At 42.4% G+C, this 26,542-nt stretch overlaps 1 long non-coding RNA gene across 1 annotated transcript in view; it reads right to left on the bottom strand.

The window, feature by feature from the left end:
• LOC132659323 (uncharacterized) overlaps positions 1-22,864 on the bottom strand; it is a 28,376-nt gene extending 5,512 nt beyond the window's left edge. The window contains exon 1 of the long non-coding RNA XR_009599627.1: positions 22,753-22,864. This is a non-coding gene — a long non-coding RNA (uncharacterized LOC132659323). The remainder of the gene's footprint in view (positions 1-22,752) is intronic.
• Between the last annotated feature and the right edge of the window lie 3,678 nt (positions 22,865-26,542).

Raw genomic sequence — 26,542 nt, 5'->3', positions numbered from 1 at the left:
ATACTTTGGCCACTTGATGCAAAGCACTGACTCATTTGAAAAGACCTTGATGCTGGGAAAGATAGAAGGCTGGAGGAGGATGGGATGACAGGATGGGATGGCTGGATGGCATCACCGACTCAATGGACATGAATTTGAGTAAACTCTGGGAGTTGATGATGGACATGGAGACCTGGCATGCTGCAGTCCATGGGGTCGCAAAGACTTAGACAAGATTGAACAGCTGAACTGAACTGAACTGAACTGATGTGCCTGGTGTGTGATAATGGCCCAGTTTTTCTTTTCTTGATTATGTGCGGCATGCATTATCTCATTTAAGTCTTTTACAATGTTTGAAGTTGGTACTATTATTTAGCTCATTTTATATATATATGGAGACTGAGGCTTCGACTTGTGGGAACCCAAGCCCAGCCAGACTCCAGGACCTGCATGCTGAACCCCATACCTAAACTTGCCAAGCCCAACATGGCCCTGGAACATATAGAGACAGAAGCCAAGGTACCTTCAGGGAGTCCACTGACCAAGGTCCAGTCACCATCTCAGAGCAACCCATGAAAGGGGGTTAGGAGGAAGTATTGCACTATAGACAGGGAAGTTTTCGAAACTAGGCATGCAGAAGAAAGAAATCAAAACTGGAAGATGGAAAGTGTGGTTAAGTGTTAGGATGGGAGGACAGGAGATATGCATAGTTTTATCATGATAGAGCTTATCAAGTCCTACCCGATGCTTCCAGGGCCATCCAGGATGGCTTGTTGAGTTGCTCCTATGGATGGTGGCTTTTGCATCTTGCCAGAACGTCTTTACAGGAGGAGACTCACTACTTTATTTTCCATCCATGAATGTGGTATCCAAATGTGGCCTCCTCCTTTGGACACCCCTGGACAGGAGGGTCTAACCTTCCTATTGCCTTTTCTTCCTCACTCAAGGCCTGCTTGTGAGCCATATGGCCCCTGGCCTCGAGAACTTGCTTCCTTTCTCAAGGTACTGAAAACTTTTGGAAGAAGCTACAGTTACAGTCTTAAAACAGGTTGTAAATTCTTTATTTGGGGACTAATCTTGCCAGGTTGGTCGACCCTGGTGTTGACTGCTTTTCTAAACTGACATCAGTTAATCCCCACTGCTCAGAAGTTAATCCCTTTGAGAACAAGATGAAAAGTGGTTTTGTGAGGCAACATTTAAAGGCCTACAAACAATATCACGCCTTTGCCTCTGCTTCTGCAATTTCTACTCCTGGAAAGGGTTCAAAAACCTGTTTGTGTGAATGTATGTGAAGAACTTTTTATGGCTGATCTTGCGAGATGATACTTTGATGAATAATGTAGAAGTGCTTGTACATTAAGGCAGAAGGCACACCGCTTATGTGTGTTTATCAAATATGGCACAGGCAAGGCGCAAACAACAGCTAGTATGGGAATTTCAAAGGCTGTGGAAATTCTGGAAAAGATTCTCTAATTGTGAAATGTCAAGGGGAATGGGTGGAAAAAAGCCTTTAAGGAAATCCTCAGGAAAAATTGATACATGTTACCAGTTGTTACATTTTGGGCCCTTGACTCATTGGAACTGTACTGTGAGATATTATAAGTAATATATCCCCTCACCTTCCTCACACTCACAACAATCCATCTTGGCATCAGTGACTCTATTTTACAAAAAAAAAAAAAAGGAAAGAAACTAAGACTCAGAGAAGTTAACTAACCTACTGAGAGTCACATAATTACTATGAGATAAATGCTGAGATGAAAACTCGCATATGATTCCCAAGCACAGGGTCTTTCACCATCTGCTGGAAGCTACACACTTATAGAGCAAAGACAAATACTACATATCTTATGGCTGGAAATGAGTGTCTTGCTTTCATTTGCCAGATGACCTGTGTTTATTTTATCTGACAGAGTCCAGCTCAGAACCCTCTACTTCCAGGAAGACTTCCTGGATTAGACAGAATAAAAGAATGGATTAATAGAATTAAAATGTCAGCACTCATACAAACCTTATAGGTCATCTTATTCACTGGCTTTCAGCTATGTTTGAGGAGTCCTAGAGATTGTGCTGGGCTTCCTGTGTAGCTCATTTGGTAAAGAATCCACCAGCAATGCAGGAGAATCTGGTTTGATTTTTGGGTTGGGAAGCTCCCCTGGAGAAAGGATAGGCTACCCACTCCAGTATTCTTTTTTGGAGACTCCCTGTGGACAGAGGAGCCTGGTGGGCTACAGTCCATGAGGTCACAGAGTCAGACATGACTGAGTGACTAAGCATAGCACAGCACAGAGGTTGTACTTAGTGTCCTTAGGAATCACTGGGATGGTGGCTATGGATGAATGATGAGGTACCTAGGGGCTGGAGATTCAGACTATTTTATAGGTATTTGTTACATATTTAGGACTTCCCTGGTGGCTCAGATGATAAACCATCTGCCTACAATGTGGGAGACCTGGGTTCAATCCCTGGATAGGGAAGATCTTCTGGAGAAGGAAATGGCAACCCACTCCAGTACTCTTGCCTGGAAAATCCCACAGACGGCAGTCCATGGGGTTGCAAAGAGTCAGACATGGCTGAGCGACTAAACTTTCTTTTTCTTTACATATTTACACTTAACGTGTTGAGCTTCTTTCATAAAATTTCACTTGAAAAAGAACTCTATAGCTGAGATTTAAAAAATAATAATCAATATATGCTGGAGTTTGAAATGCACCATTATTGTCCAGTGTTCTTTTTTTATAGATTGTTATTGTTTAGTCATTAAGTCATGTCTGGTTCTTTTGGAACCCCATGGTCTATAGCCTGGCATGCTCCTCTGTCCACAGGATTTCACAGGCAAGGATACTGGAGTGGGTTGCCATTTCCTCCTCCAGGGAATCTTCCCAACCCAGGGACTGAATTGGAGTCTCCTGCTTTCCAGACAGGTTCCTTACCACTGAGCCACTAGGAAAGTATAAATACAGAGAGGGTAATTTCCTTCCTCAAAGTCCCAGTGATAGGCAGTATCCTGGAACCCAGGTCTCTGAGTTTCAATCCAATATTCTTGTTAATAATCCATCTTTTTTCCTGACTCTGTTCCAACCAGATCCTGACACTTCTTTACATAAGCAGATATATGCACATGTATATAGGTATGTAGGAGAAGGCAACGGCACCCCACTCCAGTACTCTTGCCTGGAAAATCCCATGGACGGAGGAGCCTGGTAGGCTGTAGTCCATGAGGTCCCTAAGAGTCAGACACGACTGAGCGACTTCACTTTCACTTTTCACTTTCATGCATTGGAGAAGGAAATGGCAACCCATTCCAGTGTTGTTGCCTGGAGAATCCCAGGGACGGGGGAGCCTGGTGGGCTGCCGTCTATGGGGTCGCACAGAGTCAGACACAACTAAAGCGACTTAGCAGCATATAGGTATATGACATGAAAAATATGAAGGTTATATATTTATACGTATTTAATCAGTTCCTGTGAACCAAGCTGTAAATTCTTTGAGAACTTGGACCACATCATATCTAGAGCTTTTGATTCTCATTGCCCATGAACAGTCTAACTCAGGGACTCCCTAGAAAAGGAGTCACTTCTTGTGATCTTTATATTCCCATTTACTAGCAAGATGACAGGCACATGAGAGCTCCTGAATAAATGGTTAGAGAATGAACAAGTAAATCTGACTACCAGTTCTCAAGTCTCTGCTTAAATAATTCCAGTGACAATGAACTCACTACCTGTAAAACAACTTATGTTCTCTTGAGTAGTTCCGTGTGTTATGTTGAGTAAAAATCTATGACCCAATAGATTAACAATTAACAAACAAAATCTAACACTGTACATTATGATCAAATTGGATTTATTACTTAAATGCAAAGTTGGCTTAGTATTTTAAAATATATAATATCATTCATTTCATCAACAGACCAAAGGATGTAAAAACATATTTACATACCTTTATCCAGAAAAGTATTAAAATAATAATTCTTATTATTGGTAAAATCTCAGTGAATTAAGAATAGAATTAAGCATCTTTAAACAGGTAAAGGGGGACTACAAAAGAGTAAGTCTACAACAAACCTCATCCTACATGGGAAAACATTAGAACAACCCTCTTTAAAGTCAAGAACAAGTCAAGGGTGCCAACTTTCAATTCTATTCAATAGTTTTACAAGACAGAAAGCCAGCATATTACAGGGCCCAAAAGATATTAATATTGTGAAGAAAAGTGCAAAATATTTTATTTGAAGACATGACTAACAACACAGAAGATCCTAAAGGATCAGTGAAAAATATAGTTAACAAGTTAATTTAGCAAGGTTGTGGAATATAAATTCAATATACAAAAAGCAATTACATTTCTACATACTAATGATAAGCCTTTAGAAAATAAAAATTTAAAAATAATACCATTTATACTAGCACAACAGATACTTTTCAGAAATAAAATGTATAAGATGTGTGTAAGACTAAAAGACTCGAGACTAAAATCTATAAAATCTGAAGAGAAAAATCAAAGGAGAATATGCTATATTCATGGATTAGAAGGCTCAGTGTTGTTAACGTGTCAATTCCCTTGGTGATTCACAATCCAAATAAAAATTCCAGCAGGACTTTTTTTAGAAATCGATAAGCTAATCACAAAACTTATATAAAAATGCAAAAGATCTAGAATAGTAAAAAAATATTTTTAAAAAGAAGCCAAACATACATTTTTAATGGGCAAAATATTTGAACAGATATGCCCAAAGAAGATATACATATATCCAATAAGTACAAAAAAAAATGGTCACATCATTAGTTATCAGGAAAATACAAATTATAATCAAGTATAATTTTGCATTCACTAGAATGACTAAAAGTAAAAGATGAAAGGCTATAGTGACCAAAAAAAAAACTATAGTGACAGGAAGTACAATAGTAACTGCTTAGAGCTGGGAGAAAGAGATTGACATGCGTAAAGGGGCATGTATTTTTAACTTTTGAGGATGGTGAAGGTGCTCTGTGTCTTCACTATGGTGGTGGTTAGATGGTTGTATACATCTATGAAAACTCATCAAAACTATGCACCTAATGGATGTGTTTCATTGTATATCGTGGAAGTGCTCTGTACTCAATCGTATCTGTCTCTTAGTGACACTTTTGGACTTGGCCCACCAGGCTCCTCTATCCATGGGACTTTTCAGGCAAGAATACTGGAGTGGGTTGCTGCTTCCTCTTCCAGGGGATCCTCCCAACCCAGGTATCTAACATGGATCTCCTGCATCACAGGCAATTTCTTTACCACTGCGCCATTGGAGAAGTCCCATTGTATATAATACATTGCATTAAAGTTGTTTTTTAAAATACCAAATTGACTCTAGCAAGTGTTGGATGTAAAATAATTGAAACACTTATACTTTGTTGGTGGAAGTACAAAATGGCACAACTGTTTTGGAGAACCCTGGTTTTATTATTATTAAACTATAAACATAAAAGTACTCTTTGACCCAGAAAGACCACTCCAGGGTTTTTATCTACAAAAGTTGAAAATAGACATCTTTAAAAATACTCACTCCAAATTAGAAACAACAGAACAGATGAATGAGTAGACAAATAGTGATATATTCACTTAATGAATTACTACTCAGTAATGAAAATGGACCAGTAGCAAATACACAGAATCGTGAATTAATCTCACAGACATAATATTGAGTGAAAAAGCTAAACACAGGACAGTACATATGATATTATGCCTTTTATATAAAATTCCAGAACTGGAAAAGATTTATGGTTATAGAAATCAGATTAAAAGTTGTCTTGGGCAAGAACAAGGGATGTGAGATGCAAATGGGCAAGAAACTTTCTGGAATGATAGAAATGTTCTTTATCTTGACTAGAGTGGTGATTACACAGGTATCTTCATTTGTCAAAACCATCCACATAAAATATGTGCATTTGATTGTATGTAAATTTATAACTTAAAAATTGTTGAATAAAAATATACTGGAAAATAGGAAAAATATTACCACTATTTGAAAATGTTGTATACTACAAATAAAAGAAAATATTAGCAAGATAACTGGATATTAGATCAACTTTCAAAAGTTAATCCCATTTCTATACAACAGCAACAGATATTTGGAAAACTAGTTTATATAAAAGATCTTTAATAGCAATGACCTTTAAAGTAGCTGAGAAATATTTTAACCAAAGATGTGCAAGACCTGTATATAGAAAATTTTCAAACTTTACAGCAAGATGACCTTAAAGAAGAGCTAAATAAATAGAGCACAATACTATGCTTATGGCTAGAAAGACTTAACACTATAAAATGTCTAAAATTTCCCAATTTATCAATAATTTAATGGAATTGAAATCAAAAGTCCAAAAGTCCAAGTTTTTATGAAACTTGACAAAGTTATTTTAAACTAGTAGTATGACAGGACAAGGAAAAGAATGAGAGAGAGGAGGTTCTTACCATAACAAATATCAGGACTTCTTGTGAAGCAAGGGTAATCAAAACAGCATGCTATTGGCAGAGGATAGACTAGCTGACCAGTGGGACAAAGACAAAGCCCTGGAAGAGATCCATAAGTATATGGGACTTTGATATATGGCGGAGCAGTGGCACAGATCAGGAGGGACTAGTCAATAAATGGGCAAAGTGGTCATCCACACGGCGGAAAAAAGAAATTGAATCCTTACCCCACACCACTCACAAAAATTGGCTCCAGATGATTGAAGGACTTAAATGTCAAAAGGGAAATTTTAAAGTTTTAAATAGGTCAATATCTTCCTGACCTTGGGAGTAGAGGAAGGATTTCTTAAGCAAGGCACAAAGAATCATAAAATTTAACAGGAAACATAGACCACATTCAAATAAAACATTTCCATTTACAAAAAAAATAAAAAAACCCTTTTTTAAAAAGTGAAAAGACAAGCCACCAAATGAGAGAAGATATTTGCAACATATTTAGCTAGCAAAGGATTGCTGTCTAGAACATACAAAAATATTAGGAGAAAGACAAATAAACCAGTGGAAAATGGGCACTACACAAGTATTTCACAGGAAAAAATACAAGTGGATGATCAACATCCAAAGAGATAGTCAACCTCATTGACAGCCACGGGGATACAAATCAATACCACAATTGACAGACTCAAGAAAGCTGAAGCTACAGAGGGTGGATGAAGAGGCTCTCTGGAACACTGCTGGTGGAGAGGGAGCTGGCATTGTCTCATAAAATTGAATATTCACATACCTTATGAACCAGTTCCTCTCCTGGGCACATAAGAGAAAAAATTGCACATGCACACAAAAAAATTTGTAGTAGTATAATATGATATGAATGAATATTACTACACTTTTTTTTTTTTTTTACTCTTTGTGACCTCATGGACTGTAGCCTGCCAAGCTCCTCTGTCTATGGGGATTCTCCAGGCAAGAATACCGGAGTGGGTTGCCATGCCATCCTCCAGGGGATCTTCCCAACCCAGGGATAGAACGCAGGTCTCCCGCATTGCAGGCTGATTCTTTACCATCTGAGCCACTAAGGAAGCCCAAGAATACTGGAGTGGGTAGCCTTTCTCCAGGGGATCTTCCCAACCGAGGGATCAAACCTATATCTCCTGCATTGCAGGCAAATTCTTCACCACTGAGCCACCTAGGAAGCCCATACCAAGGATTATGAGGGTCCAATTCTAAAATCCAAAAGTAATTTTCATCTTTTAATTAATTTTTATTGGAATATAGCTGATTTATAATAGTTTGTTAGTTTCTGCTGTAGAGCAAGGTGAATCAGCTATACATGTACATATGTTCACTGTTTTTAAGATTCTTTTCCCATATACATCATTACAGAGTATTGAGTAGAGTTCCCTGTGCTATACAGTAGGTCTTTATTAGTTATCTATTTTATATATAGCCGTGTGTTTAGGTCAATCCCAATCTCCCAATTTATCCCTACTCTCCTTTCCCCTTTGTTAACCGAAGTTTGCTTTCTATATCTGTGACTAGCTCAGTTTTGTACCATTTTTTAAGATTACACATATAAGCAATATCATGTGATATTTGTTTTTCTGTCTGACTTACTTTATTCAGCATGACAGTCTCTAGGTCCATCCATGTCACTGCAAATGGCATTATTTCGTTCTTTTTTCTGGCTGAGTAAAATCCCACTGTATATATGTACCACATCTTCTTTATTCATTCACCATCAGTGGTAGGTTGCTTTCACGTCCTGGCTATTTTAAATAATGCTGCAATGGACATAGGGATGCATATATCTTTTCAAATTATAGTTTTCTCCAGATATATTCCCAGGAGTGGGATTACTGGATCATATAATGTTAGTTTTATTTTTAGTTTTTAAAGGAAACTCTGTGCTGTTCTTTATAGTGACTGCACCAATTCACATTCCTACCAACAGTATAGGAGGGTTTTTTTTTTCACCATACCTTCTCCAGCATTTATCATTTGTAGATTTTTTAATGATGACCATTCTGACTGGTGTGAGATGATAATTTAATAAAGTTTTGGTTTCTATTTCTCTTTTTTTTATATATATCAATAATTATTTTATTTATTTATTTATTTATTTATTTTTAGTTTTTTATTTTTTTAAATTTTAAAATCTTTAATTCTTATATGCGTTCCCAAACATGAACCCCCCTCCCACCTCCCTCCCCATAACATCTCTCTGGGTCATCCCCATGCACCAGCCCCAAGCATGCTGTATCCTGCGTCAGACATAGACTGGCGATTCAATTCTTACATGATAGTATACATGTTAGAATGCTATTCTCCCAAATCATCCCACCCTCTCCCTCTCCCTCTGAGTCCAAAAGTCCGTTATACACATCTGTGTCTTTTTTGCTGTCTTGCATACAGGGTCGTCATTGCCATCTTCCTAAATTCCATATATATGTGTTAGTATACTGTGTTGGTGTTTTTCTTTCTGGCTTACTTCACTCTGTATAATCGGCTCCAGTTTCATCCATCTCATCAGAACTGATTCAAATGAAATCTTTTTTACGGCTGAGTAATACTCCATTGTGTATATGTACCACAGCTTTCTTATCCATTCATCTGCTGATGGACATCTAGGTTGTTTCCATGTCCTGGCTATTATAAACAGTGCTGCGATGAACATTGGGGTACATGTGTCTCTTTCCATTCTAATAATTAGTGTTGTTGAGCATCTTTTCAAGTGCTTTTTGGCCAGGACAGCTAGGTAGGAAGTGTGAGAGGCTGAGACTGGGATTTTCAGTTGTGGCTCAACCACTATTACCAGGCATGTCTCTAGGTCCCAGTGTCAGGATGATTGAACTGGACGGTGGTTTTCAAACTCGCTTAGCAGCAAGATACTTTTCTCGAAAGGAATTACAAGTGGACGCGGTGATAAACACCAAGCTTCTCTTCTTGCTGCTTAGGGGGAGGGGGAACTGAACCAGCCTGGAAGCCATGGGGGAGAGCAGCTGTGGTAACAGCCAGTGGAGAAGGGAAGTGATCCCCAAATGCAAGAAGCTGAGAGAGTGGATCAACCTTCCAGGAAGAGCTCAGCCTTCTAGGGCAGGGCTAGTACCTATTATCACTATCAGTAATGAACAACTGCAAAATCTCAACGGCTTACAATAGCACACATTTATTTTTCTCTCACATGAGTCTGTGTGTAGATCAGCCGGATGGGGCCTTGCTTCATGCTACTGCTGCTAAGTCGCTTCAGTTGTGTCCTACTCTGTGCGACCCCATAGACGGCAGGCTCCCCCGTCCCTGGGATTCTCCAGGCAAGAACACTGGTCAGATGCAAATATGGCCTACATGACTCCACTCTGGAACCGTGTTCTTCTCTCAGCAGACCACAGGCTCACAGCAGGGCCAGCTGCATGAGGGGTCTGCAGCACCATCCCTGCTCCTCCAGGCTGTCACCTGGCCAGTCATGGCCAAGCCCCACATCAACAGGACTGGAAGTATACTCCATAAACTTCACTGTGAGGCCCTGCCAAGTCTGGTGGCCTTGGGCCTAGTTATGTCATTATGTAACAGGGAGGGAGTGATGAATTGGGAGCAGATCATGCAAACATAGATGCTGTTTCTCATATAGAAGGGTCCAATCTGCTCCACTGGGCAGGGCAGACTTTCCTGGAAGAGGCCTCCCCACCACTATTAGTCTGGTAGCAACTACTGGAAATGTCAGTATAGTTGGTATCTAAGAAAGTGACTCTTTTTAAAGTATGCTTTCAGAACCTAAATCTAATGAAAGTATTTTTTCACCTCATGGATGAAATGAGTTCCTTATTGGATCCAGCAGCTCCCCCTGGAAAAATACTTGCTATCTGGGCCATACTTTGAGGCCTAAATTCTCCCAGCTCACAATAGAGCTACCCTCAGAGCCTTTTACAGCCTAAATTAGGCCCCCTCCTCCAAATTCATATGTTGAAGTCCTAACCCCCAATATGACTCTTTTTGGAGACAGCACCTCTGAAACAGTTGTTATTATCAGTCACCAAGTCATGTCCAATTCTTTCTGACCCCATAGATTGCAGCATGTCAGTCCTCTCTGTCCTTTACTATCTCCCACAGTTTGTTCAAGTTCATGCCCATTGAGTCAGTGATGTCTTCCAACCATCTTATCCTCTGTCATCCCCTTCTCCTGCCTTCAATATTTCCCAGCATCAGGGTCTTTTCCAAAGAGTTAGCTCTTCATATCAGGTGGCCAAAGTACTGGAGCTGCTGCTTCAGCTTCAGTCCTCCCAATGAATATTCAGGGTTGATTTGGTGATTACACTGAAATGAGGCCATTACTGCTGCTGCTGCTGTTAAGTCGCTTCAGCCGTGTCTGACTCTGTGCGACCCCATAGACGGCAGCCCACCAGGCTCCGCCGTCCCTGAGATTCTCCAGGCAAGAACACAGGAGTGGGTTGCCATTTCCTTCTCCAATGCATGAAAGTGAAAAGTGAAAGTGAATTTGCTCAGTCATGTCTGACTCTTTGCAACCCTACCAGGCTCCTCCATCCATGGGATTTTCCAGGCAAGAGTACTGGAGTAGGGTGCCATAGCTGCCAGAGTCTAGCCCCAGTGGATCCAGGATAATTCGAAGCAGGGATGGAGTCAGCATCCTAGCAAAGAACTTATTTAATTACAGATATAAAGAGAGATAAGAAAAGGATAGTGTAGTAGGAAATACTAGTGGAGAAAAGAGGCTGAATAACTTGGTTTACGTGGAAAGCCAATAAAACTCCAAGACAAGGAGTTTGCACCACCTACGTAGGCCACCGGCACCCACTTGAATAGCAGAGGGTGCCCGCCTTGGGCTCCCTCTCGCGTGGGTCTTAGAAGCCAGGGCAAGTAAGTAGACATGGCTCCAGATGGGAATTCAGCCAGAAAAGAAGAGAACGAGAAAAGACCACATGGGGGAAAACAGTCTTTCTAGGAACTGGTCCATTTCTTTATTTTCCAGGGCCACTTTTATACTTTTAGTTATACATGGAGATAAGTGTAAGAAACAGAGTCACGCAGGGTCAGCTGCTCCAACCCTTACCTAAAGACAGTGCTCTCAGCATATCTTTGTTCTTACAAGGGTCTTACATTTGTTTTATAATATCTTCTGGTCTGGAGACTGATTAACATTTTATGGCCCTACCTTTCTTTCTATTGATAAAGGTTAATCGATCAGAAAACTTGTTTCCCCTTAAGATCTATTTAGTCTTAATATAGTGATAAAGTTACATTTTTACATAGCAAGGACACAGTGATTTATAACAAAGAAAGAGGAATACAGTGATCTGTAACAAAAGAGAAAATTCATTAACTCAAAAAGTCTAGTATTGTTAACATCAAAACTACTGTATTTCTTTTTCTACATTCCAATTACATTGATTAACATACTCCCAGGTGCCTAAGGATATGGAGGCCTGGCGGCAATCATTAACTCAGCAATGAAACCCTGCACCAACATGATTTCTAACCAACTTGCTAATACTATACTAATAATTTTCTAACTTCTCAAAAGAATCTGTTTTTAGAAAGTTTAAAGCATCTCGTGCCTCTCACGGTTGGGAGGCTGTAAACAATCACATGTGGCTGGATAATCCTGTCAGGCAGGCTAGAGAACCATCAGAGGAGTTTTTGGACTGAAACACGCCCAGGAGACTTATTAACTGGAGTCCTAAGTTAACTCCTTTACAGAGAGAGGTGGTGGAGGTTAGCCCCTCGTAACGTCAGAAGTAGAGGTGAAAGGCATAATGCAGCAAGGCAGGCAAACTCTGGTTTTGGGGGCAGATGCACGAGCAGATTCAGCAAGGCTCACTTAAGGCCCGACTCGCCTCTGCCTGTCGGGCCCACTAACCTCATGACCTTTGCCACGGGCGGGACTCCTCATGCCAGCTCCTAGCACATAGCCTTCTCCAAATGAGGTCATTAAGGTGGTTCCTAATCCAATCTGAATGATAAGAAAGGAAATTTGGACAGACTAGGGAGTTCACGCATATTAAGAAAAGACAGTGTAAGGACCCAGCCAGAAGGCAGCCATCTGCAAGCCAGGGACAGAGGTCTCAAAAGGAACCAGTCCTGCTGACTCCTCGATCTTAGACCTTCAGCCTACAGAACTGTGAGAAATACATTCCTGCAAAGGAAGCCACATCCCTGATTCCAGTCTGAGGCATTTGCTATGGCAGCCCCCACAAACTAATACAGTTGTTATTAATATAGTGACTCTGTGGAAGGGGGCATCCTTGCCCCTCCCACTTCCCCTGTCAGATGGAATATGCACTCAATAGCATGCACTACATGGTCAGGATCAGGAGCTGCAGCAGGTGGGCACTGAAGCCCCTCTGGCCCTTGCTGCCTCTATCTCCTTTAGCCTCTTGTTCCCTGAAGCTTCCCTGGTGGCTCAGATGGTAAAGCATCTGCCTACAATGTGGAAGACCAGGGTTCGATCCCTGGGTTGGGAAGCTCCCCTGGAGAAGGAAATGGCAACCCACTCCAGTATTCTTGCCTGGAAAATTCTATGGACTGAGAAGCCTGGTAGGCTACAGTTCATGGGGTTGCAGAGTCGGACACGACTGAGCAACTTCACTTCACTTCCCTGCCCTGAGCCTAAAGCCTCTTGTCTCCATCTACTTCATCCCAAAGCTCTCCCTCTTTCCTTCCTACCCCATCCTTAAGCACCCAAAATTAGGTGTGGGGAGTGCCTATGCTCTCTGCCTTGAGTGGGGCTGGCTCCCTGGATAGCATCATCACAGAGCCCTGCTTCCAATATCAGTCTCGGGCACTAGATTTGCTCCTCCTGCCATTAGTGTTGGAGAAGGAAACGCCAACCCACTCCAGTATCCTTGCCTGGAAAATTCCATGGATGGAGGAGGCTGGCAGGCTACAGTCCACGGGGTTGCAAATGGTTGGACGTAACTGAGCAACTTCACTCCCATCAGCATGGCTGTGGACTGGCCATTCTGCTGAAATCATCACAATCCTACAATGCCAGAACTGCCTCTAAAGAGGAAAGGACCAAGAGGAAAAGGCCAGATGGGCTCTCGACTATCCCCCTTGACAAGAAAGTGTCCCCTGTTCTCCAAAACCCAGATTACGGCAAACCTCTGTTTCTCGTCTGCAATCACATGTTTACTCTCCAGACAGGGAGGGTGCAGCGTGACACCTGGAAGACTAGGACGTGGCGGACAGCCACCTGTCCTGCTGCCTGCATCCCTCCAGTGCAAAGGTTAGAGGGCTCTGATGTGCCTGTCCTCTGAGCTCAAACTCTCCACAAAGGGCAAGTTAGCACAAAGAAGCCAGAAGGCAGTGGTGAGAAAGAGGATAGCAATCGCTGCTTCTGATTTCTCTTGATCTGAATTGCTTTATCAGGCCCTCATGCTGAGGTTACTCTTTTGTTTTTTGTGTCTTTGGGTTTGAATGGAGCTCTCTCACATCTCACAAGGGACTGGAGAGGGAAGAATGAAATAAACATCAATGGCAGGGTTGATAATCCTACAACCATTGACTAGAAGCACCCACCACTGGGCCGATGCCTGGTTAATCTGTTGTGTCAATGCATGCTATTAGCAGCCCTTAATTGATGGGTTATTGACAGAGAGCAGGAGTGAGTGCTGATAGTCTGCAGTGTGAGGGTGTATTTAGGGAGATTTAATCAGCAAATGATAGACATGGTCTCTCCTCCAAAGCCCTTATCCGGTACTGGGTCAAGGCCAGGAGAACCAGCCTCAGGATGGCCCATTGCCTCCTACTCAACAGGTCCAGTTCTTTCAAGGCTGAGCACCTCCACACTCCTCCAAGACTCATTCTCAGGCCGCCAGCCTGTGCTGGTCTCATGTCCGCAACCTATCCTGTCTTTTACATCTTAAAAGAAAAAGAAAAGTGTTAGTCACTTAGTCGTGTCCCACCCTTTGTGATACCATGGACTGTAGCCCCTCCAAGCTCCTCTGTCCATGGCATTCTCCAAGCAAGAATAATGGAGTGGGAAGTCATTCCCTTTCTAGGGATCTTCCTGATCCAGGGCTTGAACCTGGGTCTCCTGTTTTATAGGTAGCTTTCAGCCTTTTATATCTTAAATTCTACCCTAAGTGGGCAGAATGGGAAGGAGGGGAAGGGATGGTGGAGAGGAAATTTAACCACGGGCATTATAATTACAATTTTTAACCGTATGAGGCTCAGGCACTAATCCCCAGCTAAGGGTCAGGAGCAAATGAGGAATTACAAATAGATTTTCCTTTTGGCCTTTTGGATTTTCCACACCAGCTGTGTGGCCTCCCTGGAGTCTTTCTGGAGGAGTCTAATCCCACTGTAGTTTCATGGCTTGGTTCTGGGAATGGGAGGAGGCAGATTCTGAAGGAAGAGGCATAGCAAGGAACCCCATGTGGTGATGAGTAGGGGAGAATTTGCCTCAAAGTCACTCTGGATATTAGTCTCAGATGGAAACTCCAAAGAGGAAAAGCTGACAGGATAATGTGGCACATTTACAAGGGAACATGGGAACTGAAGGAGAGTAAATTCAGTGCAATTCTGTTTAAAGACCCACAGCCTAGCCTCTGTTTGCCTCTTTGTTCAAGACGCTTTTTAGTTAAGTCTTAGATCTTTCTCTGACCATATAATCAAAGCTGTGGTTTTTCCAGTAGTCATGTACAGATGTGAGAACTGGGCCATAAAGAAGGCTGAGTGCCAAAGAATTGATGTTTTTGAACTGTGGTGCTGGAGAAGACTCTTGAGAGTCCCTTGGAAAACAAGGCGATCAAACCAGTCAATCCTGAAGGAAATCCACACTGAATATTCGTTGGAAGGACGGATGTTGAAGCTGAAGCTCCAATACTTTGGCCACCTGATGCGAAGAGCCAGCTCATTGGAAAAGATCCTGATTCTGGGAAAGACTGAGGGCAGGGAGAGAAGGAAATGACTGAGGATAAGATGGTTGGATAGCATCACCAACTCAATGGACATAAGTCTGAGCAAATTATGGGACACAGTGAAGGACAGGGAAGCCTGGCATGCTGCAGTCCATGGGGTCACAAGAAGTCAGACAAGACTGAGTGGCTGAACAACAACAGATCCTCCTCCTGTTTCTAAACTGCATGTGAGCAGAGATGGGAAAGTTTGCTGTGCCTCAGAGAGTAGTTTAGCAGGTCCCCCAGATCTGGTATGTCTCCTGTAAGACTCTTCTTGTTCCAGGTGTCAGCGAAGCAGGTTCTTTGTCCTCCAACTAGCTGGATCATCACAGACATGGAGTAAAATATAAACAAGCTTTAAAGCTGTCTCCCTTTCTCTCAAGACCCAGGGAGCAAGAAAGCAGACAAGCCCAGCCAAGGGAGACCCTCAAGGGCTAGAATTCTTCTTCACTGTGGGCAGAGCATGCCTCATGCTACCCGTGAGGCTGAGGATGCAGCATGGCTCAAGAGTCATGGTGATTAGAGAGTGGTCCTTTCAGAGTCAGCTGAGGAAGAGCAGCATGACCAACAGGGGGACCCTGCAAATTCCCAGGTCAGATGAGTCTTGTTCCCTTGGGCAGTGTCTCTGGATCTTGTTTCTTATAGGAACAGTAGATCCTGACTCTGTGTGTCTCTGTGTGTGTCTCGTGGGGAGTGGAGGCAGTCTAATCACATCAAGGCATCAAGGGTGACCACATTTAAGAGTGGCTCAGTCCTTGAATAACAGTCTGTACCTATTTCAACCTTCAGGCTTCTCTACACCAGAGTTAGAGACCAGGAATCCCCTGGTTTGATGGGGATAAACCAAGGAGCAGTTCAAGTCCTCCTCAAATACATCAAGGGGGCAGGCATTCAAGGGTTGGAGCATCGCCAGCAAATAAATCACATCAACCCCTTTGAAACACAGAGTTAAAATCAACTTCCATTTCAAATAACATTGGCATCTAAAAATCAATCCACTATATGACCTGGTTTTGTGTTAGTCAATTTTGTAATGAGACACTGCAAGCTTTAATTGCCCTGAGAAGATGATACAGTGGCCAGAGAGGGTCTTGTTAAAAATTTATGCTTACTTGGAAAGGCCAAGGATGGGAATCGCTCCTGCCATATGCAACAGAAGTATGCGAGCTTACAAGAAGGTCTTTGCTGAGCTATGCAACTCTCCTGGGATTGCTGGTGAGGAATCAACATGCCAACTCTATTCTTATCACACGCTAGAGGCTGTTGGACTAATTGTCTAGTTTAGGGCAAACTTACTCTTGAAAGATGAGATCTGAGGACCAACTATTACATAATTCAAGGCAAGGCATTTAATCTCACTAGATAGTTTCCTCTACAATAAACTGAGAATTAGAATATATTCATGAGCTTGTCAACAAGGCTGCTTATTCACAGTTAAGTTATAGTGTTTTGCAAACAGTAAGGAAATGTGTCACTGTGTAACCTTGAGGCTCTACCTGATACATTTAGAAAAAGAAAGGACAATGGAGGCTCCATAAAAGCAGGTTGCACTTCAGATTTGTTCCCTGCACGATCCTTAGTGTCTAGTAGAGAAACAGTGCGCAGTCAAGTATTTGCTGAATGAATGAATAAAGTCAGGAAAAGAAGCAATTGGCCCACAGTATGTGGACTGCCCTCCTATCTGATGTCTTTGGTGATAAATGTTCTTTTCCTTTCCCTGTGACTTTCAGTAGAATTGAAGTAAAGCCATCAGTAGAATTCAGTAGACTTCCTTTTCCCTGAGTCCCTGCAGAATTGCCCGCTGCCAGAATCTTTCTGGTAACTTCCATTTGAACTAATGATTCCTCTAAAATGTCACCTTTGCTGAAAATTGTAGAGCTTCAGGAAGGCAGAAGACAAGCTCAGAGGTTGCTCTGTGGCAGGAACAAATACACCACTCTTCCAGGAAATGAAGTAGAGGTGGATGACTACAGCCCTTGACTGAACCATGTGTTCACAAGTCCCTGCTTTGACCTCACTCCTTGTCTGCAGTACCAGCCCTAAGAGAATCCCATTTCAGTCTCATCACTCATGTCCTAAAAATGGTCTGGGAAACTTAAAAGCAAAAAGGTCTAGGAAGACCACTGTCCCATGTGGCTGGACCTGGTTCCTTCAGTTCTAAGCTCAGAGCTGCATCTGAGAACTCAAATCTACCTTCAGGATTCACTTCTAGCCATTAAGTGATGCCAGGTCTCTAGCTCAGGCCTGGCTGTGTAGGAAGCTTGGAAGTTGAAAGAAGGGCATGCTCTTAATCAAGACTGAGAAACTCTCAAAAGCAGGTATTGCGTTGCCAGACTAGGGCACTAGGGGCAAAAGTTTGGCAAAGAACAACTTCTAAGAGGAAACCAATATTTTCCCTGAAACTAAACGGAAAACAGAATCGCAGTTTCAGGATCAAGGCACCCTCAGTGTGGGACCCACATGGAGAGTTTAAGGAATTAGGAATGTTTGTAATTTAACAGGTGAGATGATGGATCAAGGGAAAGAGGAGCTGAGTTTAGCCACTGGGGTTAAAATAAACTAGACAAGGAATGCTACCCCTCAAGCAAGAGTCAGTCAGTCAAATCAAGCTACATGAAGTCATGGAAACAGCTCTGATGCAGAAGTCAGGATTCATGGTTCTGGTCCATTCTATTGTATAATTAATTAGCCACCTGACCTTGAGCATGTCACATCACTTCTTATATGCAAAGTTAATGAGTAAAACTAGGTGACCTCAGCACTCCTTTCAGTTCAGTTCAGTTCAGTCACTCAGTCATGTCCGACGCTTTGCAACCCCATGGACTGCAGCACTCCAGGCCTCCCTGTCCATCACAAACTCTCAGAGCTTGCTCAAACTCATGTCTATTGAGTTGGTGATGCCATCCAACCATCTCATCCTCTGTCATCCCCTTCTCCTCCCACCTTCAATCTTTTCCAGCATCAGGGTCTTTTCAAATGAGTCAATTCTTCATATCAGGTGGCCAAAGTATTGGAGTTTCAGCTTCAGCATCAGTCCTTCCAATGAATATTCAGGACTGATTTCCTTTAGGATGGACTGGTTGGATCTCCTTACTGTCCAAGGGACTCTCAAGAGTCTTCTCCAACACCACAGTTCAAAAGCATCTATTCTTCAGTGCTCAGCTTTCTTTATAGTCCAACTCTCACATCCATATATAACTACTGGGAAAACCATAGCTTTGACTAGACGGACCTTTGTTGGCAAAGTAATGTCTCTGCTTTTTAATATGGTGTCTAGGTTGGTCATAACTTTTTTTTGGCACTCCCTTAATCTTCTCTTATTTCAACCAAAGTCAATCAAACAATGAGATTAATTTCCACACAGTTGGTTGGACAGAAGAAACTAATGTCTCCCTGGCACTCATGCTGGGTTTTCCCTTATGTAAACCTGCAGCAACTCTAAGAGATTGGCACCACTGTCCCCATTTAACAGATGAGACCACCAAGTCTTAAATCAGTCAAACCATCTGTCCCAGGCTACAAGATGGAGGGTGGTAGGACAAAGGCTTAGACTCTGTTTTGAAAACCTCCCATTCTTCCATGAGCCCATGCTCCCTCACAAGCCACATAAAGAATATTAGTGTCATTTCTTGTACCTGCTGTGTCGCTCCTTAGGAGAAAGCCCTGTGCTGCAAGAACACTGGAGTGGGTTGCCATTTCCTTCTCCAATGCATGAAAGTGAAAAGTGAAAGTGAAGTCACTGAGTCGTGTCCATCTCTCTAGCCCTGTGCTAGACTACACTATTTGTATGACAAGCACTGAGCAGGATACAGAGGGGATGCCAACACCTAGAATCCGTGCTCCTGACCTCTGGCTTGGGTGACAGGCTGCTGGTAAATGACATCTACTAAGAGTGGCTTCTGGGATCAGCGTGAGAGGTCACCCTGATATTTCCTATGTTCCATTCTTTATTCTAAAAGGAACCATCTTCAGCCAGAAGAACCCAGGGGCTTTTCACTGCACCATTCATATATTCGTGGCACTGCCACAGCCCTCACTTTTCATCATCTCTTTTCTTTGATCCCTGTAAATTCAATTCTGACTGGGGGTAGGGTAGAGAGGGGATGGAATTAAAACCTTTCCATGTCTGCATGAAGAAGTCCAATGCAAAAATAATTAAAGCTCCAACCATTTATCTTCCATCTCCAATTCTAATCCATTGTTCTGAGAACAATTTAAATGGTGTGCTTCTCTCACTGTGTAATTTCAAATTGAGTTCACACTTAGCTACCTTTTTCCTGCTAGGAACTGTTTCTGAGGCAAGCATTTCAGCCTCCTCACAGGAACAGTTCTAATTTGGAGCTCAAACAGAGAGAGGGAGCTGGTATTACAGGAATGTCAGCCAAGCTCCCAGTTTAATGGCTGTGGGGTGGCTGAGTAGGTGCAGATGTGAGCACTTCAGAACAGGCAGCCTGTGCTGAGATGTGAAGGCCTCCAAGTCCTGGTATTTCAAAGTGGGTAAATTGAAACAAAACTGTGGCATAGCACTTCTTTTGGATGCTACTTTTTGATGACAAAGCTACTACTTGATACCCAATATGGTAGCTCCAATGAATCTATTCAATCTAATCTTCATAATCATGGTATCTCCAAAGTAGAAAATTAATTGGATGAGGTTAAATATCCCCTTTTCATGTCAACAAAATTGGTTTTTCTAGGGATTAAAGGATTAACATGGTGTTAAGTCCCTAAAGAGGTTAAAATACTTTATTATTCATTACAAAACACAAAGATTGGGCTGTTATTTCTTTTCCAATGTCATTGCCACTCATGTCACTAAAGGGAGCACCACAGAGAACTGGTAATGACAATTTCACAAGCTTTTAATGCTCTTCAAAATGCATGTCTGTCCTGCTTACAAACACTTTTCTGGGTGAAATAGCCTGAAATATATCAAATTGAAGACCTTTACAGCCCATTCTCAGTGTCAGATGACCAGTGGGCAGGGATGAGCTTTCAGGAAAGTCATCAAGGCTGTAAAATGTGGCATTTCATATTGCCATTATCTCAGCTTCTGAGCAAACGAGCACCATTTCCCGTCAACAACTGAGAAGTTTTCCAGTTTGGATCAAAGAATGGAAAAATCTGGGCTGTACCATGTCACCACAGGAGCAGACACTTTTTAAATTAGGATTTGCACTTTCTGTACCCCCATATAAAAAAGAAGTGATTTCAGCTCTGTTTTCATCAGAGCTTCATCATGGTTTGCAATTTTAAACCGGAAAAAAAAAAATCCCTAAATCCAGTGTTAACTTTTGCATGTGAGAAAACGGAGGCACAGAACTACGTTATGAGATGCTCTTGGTCACTCAATTGTAAGTGACAAGGTGGTGGCACTGGAACCCAGTTTCCTGACCCTGATGCTTTCTCCCCTACCTCCGACCCCTCGTTTAATACTTCCCCATCATCTCCACTTTCCTACAGATGGATGGCTTAGTGACTAAGGGCCCACACATTTAAAGGGATGTTGGAAGCTGGAACTCAGACTGAGACCAGAACAGAAGTCCAATCCAAGGTCACCGGACTATCCAGTGACCATCCACGACCTCAGCCTTGTGAGGCCCAGGTTCTGAGCTGACACACTAGTCACAAATTCAGGAAGCGTAGCTCTGCCTTTCATTCAAATCCATCCTGGGTGGCTCCTGGCCCTCTCTTGGGGGACAGAAAGGCAAAGCAATTAATTCAGATCATCAGGATAGTCCTGTAAAGCTCTATGCCAGGGAAAGAATAATGAGTCAAACATAGAATTGAGAGTGTGAGGTAATAATGTCAAGTAACTTTAATAAAAGAAGAGTCAGACAAGATAAAGAGCCGTGAGAGGGAACTTACAAAATACCACCAGAGTCAAAAGAGGGAGGTCTGCTCAAGTTGGGGAATCCAGAAATGATTCATGGATGAAGAAATGGCTTTTGAGTGAGTTTTGAAAGAGGGACTTATTTCAGGGGGTTTAGATAAGCCAAGCACATTCAATCTAAAAGGAAAAAAAAAAAAAACTTACACCTGAGAGTAACACCACACTGTAAATCAACTACACTTCAATTTAAAAAAGAAAAACAAAAGAAAACATGCACGTGAAGAGGAAGGCAGAGAGCACTATTTGGGAGGCCGCGAATGATGATTTCCTCAAGGCCAACTGATATGACTTCCCCCCAGCAAGCCCTCTCTGATTTTTCTGGGCTGGTTAAATACCCTCTTCAGTGCTCCCTCAGCACCCCAGGCACACTCCCACCATAGCATTAGTCAGAAGACTGTGTCACAGGTTTGTCCCACCAGACCCGAAACAACTAGAAGCCAGTCAAGATCATGTTTTAGCTTTTGTATGTGATGACCCCAGCACAATGCCCGACGTGTTGTGATGACCCCAGCACAATGCCCGACGTGTGTTAAGTATCCCCCAATATATGTTAAACGTGTCAAGGAATTGGTTTGCATCACTGAAAAAAGTCAACAAGAGAAGTCTTAAAAGAAGTCTGGGTCTTATCTGGGGAGGACCTCAGTGTTTGGAGTAGGAGCTTGTGCTTTTTCAGCATGTGCTGGGGAGCAGGAAGCTGATGGAACAGGAAAGCTCATAAACAGAGTTGCTCTTCAAGAAGAGCACGCTGACTCAAGAGTGAAGAAGGACAGATCTGAACGGGGAGAACCAGAACCTAAGCAGGAGGCTGGGTGGGCTCCGCAGGGCACCCTGAGCCTCTAGCAAGGTGGACTGGATCTGGCCAAGGGTGAAAAGGTGGGGGTGGGGCAGAGAAGCACAGGAGGATTTGCAGGGAAATACAAGTATGCTTGTGCATCCATAGCTCTCTATGCCTCAGTTGGCAAGGATGGGAAGAGGGACCTTTCTGACATTTATTTCTTGGAGGGGTGGTCTATAAAATATCTATGGCCTGTAAAGTGCTTTTAATTTTTCAGATGCAATAACAAGAAGGGAAAAGAAGTGTTACTTCTGCATCTTCATTGGAGAAAGCTAAGATGCATAGACAGGCTAGGATTTGCCCAGAAAGACAAAAAAATCAAACTCAACTAAAGCATTGGAAAATCACTGTTGATAAAACCCTGAATTTTAGACATTGTCAACATTCAAACACACACACACATCCTAACTCTCCTTTTTTTCAACTGACATTCAATGATTTTGTCACAAAATACACAAACTTTTCAATTAGATGCTAACATATATTTTGCTATACTTTTTAAATGCTGCATGTTTCATATTTGCCTCCAACAGAGCAAACTGCCAAACTTTTCAAAAGCTGCAAAAAGCCCCAGAGGATCAGTGGGTAGGACAACAGAAAGCTGAAGGCTCAGGGTCGTCAGTGAGTATTACCATGGCTACTCCAGCAGGTTACTTTACATTGTTCGATTTGTACTGTCTACTCACATGTCCAGTTCAGTGGTACACTCGTGGCCTTCAGGGAATCTCCAATTTAATGTCATGAGACTTGGTTCCTGTCTTCAGGAAAATTACAGATAATCAGCTTGAGAAGTCAATGTATGCACACCGTATACACACTCCACACACCTTACTCCAAGCATCTCACCAGCAGACAGCAGTAATACTAATGAAAAAATATTACTGCAGAAGTACATAGTCTATGATTACAGAATTACAAGAACTAGTGAGAAAGAAGTTAATAATGGCTAAAGGAGAAATTTCCAAGTAAGGATCATGGCTTCATAATTTACTTGATGAATAGCATTGGGCAAATTACTCAGACCACTCTGACCCTCAGTTTTCTCATCTGCAAAATGAAGGTAATACTAATAAATACTTACTTTAGTCATTGTGGAGAAAATTGTAAAAGAAATTATATTGTAATAAGTGGCATAGTATTATGAAATATAATATTAATACATATACTGCTACTGCTAAGTCACTTCAGTCATGTCCGACTCTGTATGACCCCATAGACGGCAGCCCACCAGGCTCCCCTATCCCTGGGATTCTCCAGGCAAGAACACTGGAGTGGGTTGCCATTGCCTTCTCCAATGCATGCATGCATGCTAAGTCGCTTCAGTCGTGTCCGACTTTGTGTGACCCTGTGGATAGCAGCCCTCCAGGCTCCTCTGTCCACAGGATTCTCCTGGTGAGAATACGGGAGTGGGTTGCCATTGCCTTCTCCAATTAATAATTAATACATATACTGACATGTATCTAGCATACACAGGGTGTGCTCAGTCGCTCAGTCATGTCTGACTCTTTGTGGCCTCAGGGACTGTAGCCCACCAGGATCCTCTATCCATGGGATTTTCCAGGCAATAATACTGAATGGGTTGCCATTTCCTTCTCTTGGGGATCTTCCTGACCCAGGGATCAAACCCATGACTCTTGCGTCTCCTGCATTGGCAAGTGGATTCTTTACCATTAGCGCTACCTGGGAAGCCAAGCATACATAGTGTGTGTGTGTGTGTGTGTGTGTGTGTGTGTGTATAGATAGATATAGATATAGTATAAATGTGGCATACATATTATTGTCTATTATTCTATACTATTAATATATCATTATGATAAATTTAGCGTTGAGCGTAGAGGGACTATCTTGTATAATGAATTGAAGAGGAGGGCTGGGCAGTATCCTTGGATAAGGGCAAGGGAGGGAAGGAACCCAACCTCTAATATGTGCAGGAGTGGCAACCATCTGGCAAGAAGGCAGGCAGGGGGTGGGATGACTTGTCTGGGGGCGCCTCAACATCAGGGACAGACAAAGAAAGTCTAGAGAGGCATGAAGTAGGATGGGAAGAAGGGATTGATGGAGACAGTTGAGATGGAAGGGTAGGTAATGCTCCTGTCATTCAGAGAGACTTCCACCATAAGCCTGGCATTATTGACCAGGAGACCAAAGCAATTTAATGTACAAGTACTATTTTAAATCAATAATGATTATGTTCATGCTAACACCAGCTTGCATCTTCACGTGACCCTTTTCAACTTTGTTGATGCAGTCTGATGCCATGGTCTTCCTTGTTCCCTGACCTCAGTTCAGTAAAGCTGCAGATGTATTGCTTTTCCTGCTTTATAAAGACAACAAACCTGAAATCAAATGGTTCTAGGATCTGCCCAAAGCCACATATACACTGAGGCACACGGCTGCGCCCTTGTCATTAGGGAGTGTTCCTGTTGGGTTGTGCCATTTTGGATGGTATCTAGTCTTTCTCTAGACCCCTTTGAATAATCCTAAAAGCCCAGGTCAATCTCTTTTGTTTCTTTTGCAGCTTTCTTGTTCCTTCTTCTCCCAATTTATTTATTTTTATAAAATATAAATTTATTTATTTTAATTGGAGGTTGATTACTTTACAATTCCCCTTCTTGAGACACATTGGAGCCCCTCTACATGCTTGACCTAACAGATGCTCAATGAATCTTCGTGGAGCAGCGGACTAAATGACATTCCTCCTGGGCACTTGCTTCACCATTTACCCCTCCAGCTGGCCCTCGGGGCTGACCTCAGGGTTTGATTTCAGAATGATCTTGACATCCCAAGGGTTTGCCCTGAGTGGGGAATGGTTTGGGGGACCAGCACAGCTAATAGACCAGCACACTGAGCACAGTGGAGATGCTGACTAAAACGGGGAAGATGCCCACCTGGTACCTGGCTGTGCCCTGAATCAGCCCCTGCCAACAAGCTACTGGGGGCAGGGAAATGTGTCAACCCTGCCCACTGCACCTCCAAACACCACTCCCCAAGGGCCCCTGTGTTTTTCTACAGCTAGAGGAAGGGTATGGGCGTCCGAATTCTTTTAAGGCGACATGCCTCTTGGCAACAGTGTACCTGCTCCTAGCTTTGGGAGAGGAAGGACAGCAAGCCTGTCAAAAGTCCCGCTCTCTTATGCCTGAAACAGAGCAAGACCAGAGTTGACGACCATGCATTTTAGAAATGAAGATACCTTTCTGGTATGATGGCTACAAGTCCTTGAGCCAAAGGCTCTTTGGAGACAACGCAATTTGAAAGGCAGAGCCTCACAGCCCGCTCACTAGCCCTTCCTCTCAGTCTTCAAGGCTCAATCCCTGCCCAGAGTCCCATCATCAAAATGTCATGTGGCTGGACGTTATTATCTTAGTTTCCTACAGAGATAAGATTTATCTTAGTTTCCCGAGATAAGATTTAATGCTATGCCCTTAGCCTTTATAGAGGGTCGACAGGAAAAACATTTAAGGACTGTTTCCCTGCCTTTGTAGAACTGCAGTAGAAAATGGGGTCCATTGTACTACCTGGCATCCTATGCAGCCTTGACACAATAAATCCTCCTTCCACACAATGCCAGATAAAGTCTTTCTCTCCCAATTTGTACTTTTTCTCTCTTCAGATATTACCGACTGGATAACCAGGCATGCATCTCTTTCATTTTTCTTCTTTTTGCCTTCGTTTCTATTAACCTGGCACTGAATTCAATTCTCAGCTTCAATAACTGATTCCATCCCTGTGTCTTCCCACATCTGTTTCTCTTTTCTTTTTATCTGCTTTTATCTTTTAATGAGCAGGGGCTTCCCTGGTGGTTAGATGATAAAGAATCTGCCTGCAATACAGGAGACCTGGGTTTGGTCCCTTCATCAGGAAGATCCCCTGGAGGAGAGAGTGGCAACCCACTCCAGTATTCTTGCCTGGAGAAGTCCATGGACAGAGGAGCCTGGTGAGCTACAGTCCATGGGGTCACAGGAGTCAGACATGACTGAGAGACTAACGTTTATGTATGGCTAATTTTGTAGACTGCTCAAATCCTGTCCCCCATTTAAGAAAAGAAGAAATAATAGATAATTGATAGACAGAGATATAGGAATAGGGTTGGTAAGTAGACCAACTAGCTTTGGGTGAACAGATACAGTTATGAGTGGGTAGATAGCTTGACCTGAGTCTCATCGTTTCATGCACACAATTAACCCAAAATGGAATCAGGAATCTAGAGTCAGCCCGTTGTTGGTCCAAGATCTCCATTCAATCCAATTTAACAAAAGTATGTTGAATAGTTCTAACTTGAGCACAATATTTTCCAGGATACAGTTTGTGTTTTATTCATATTTATATCCAGCAAAATGCTGCCATATGGTAAGTGCTCACAAAATGTTGAAGGAAAGTTGAATTCAAATAAACTCGAAACTTACTCTGCTAGATGCAATACACAATGTCCAGAGCCCGCCACATCCTTGGGGAGATATAATTCACAAACCTCAACAG

The sequence above is a fragment of the Ovis aries genome, chromosome 2 (genome assembly GCF_016772045.2).
Source record: "Ovis aries strain OAR_USU_Benz2616 breed Rambouillet chromosome 2, ARS-UI_Ramb_v3.0, whole genome shotgun sequence".
NCBI lineage: Eukaryota > Metazoa > Chordata > Mammalia > Artiodactyla > Bovidae > Ovis > Ovis aries.
This window is presented reverse-complemented; position numbering and strand designations above follow the sequence as displayed.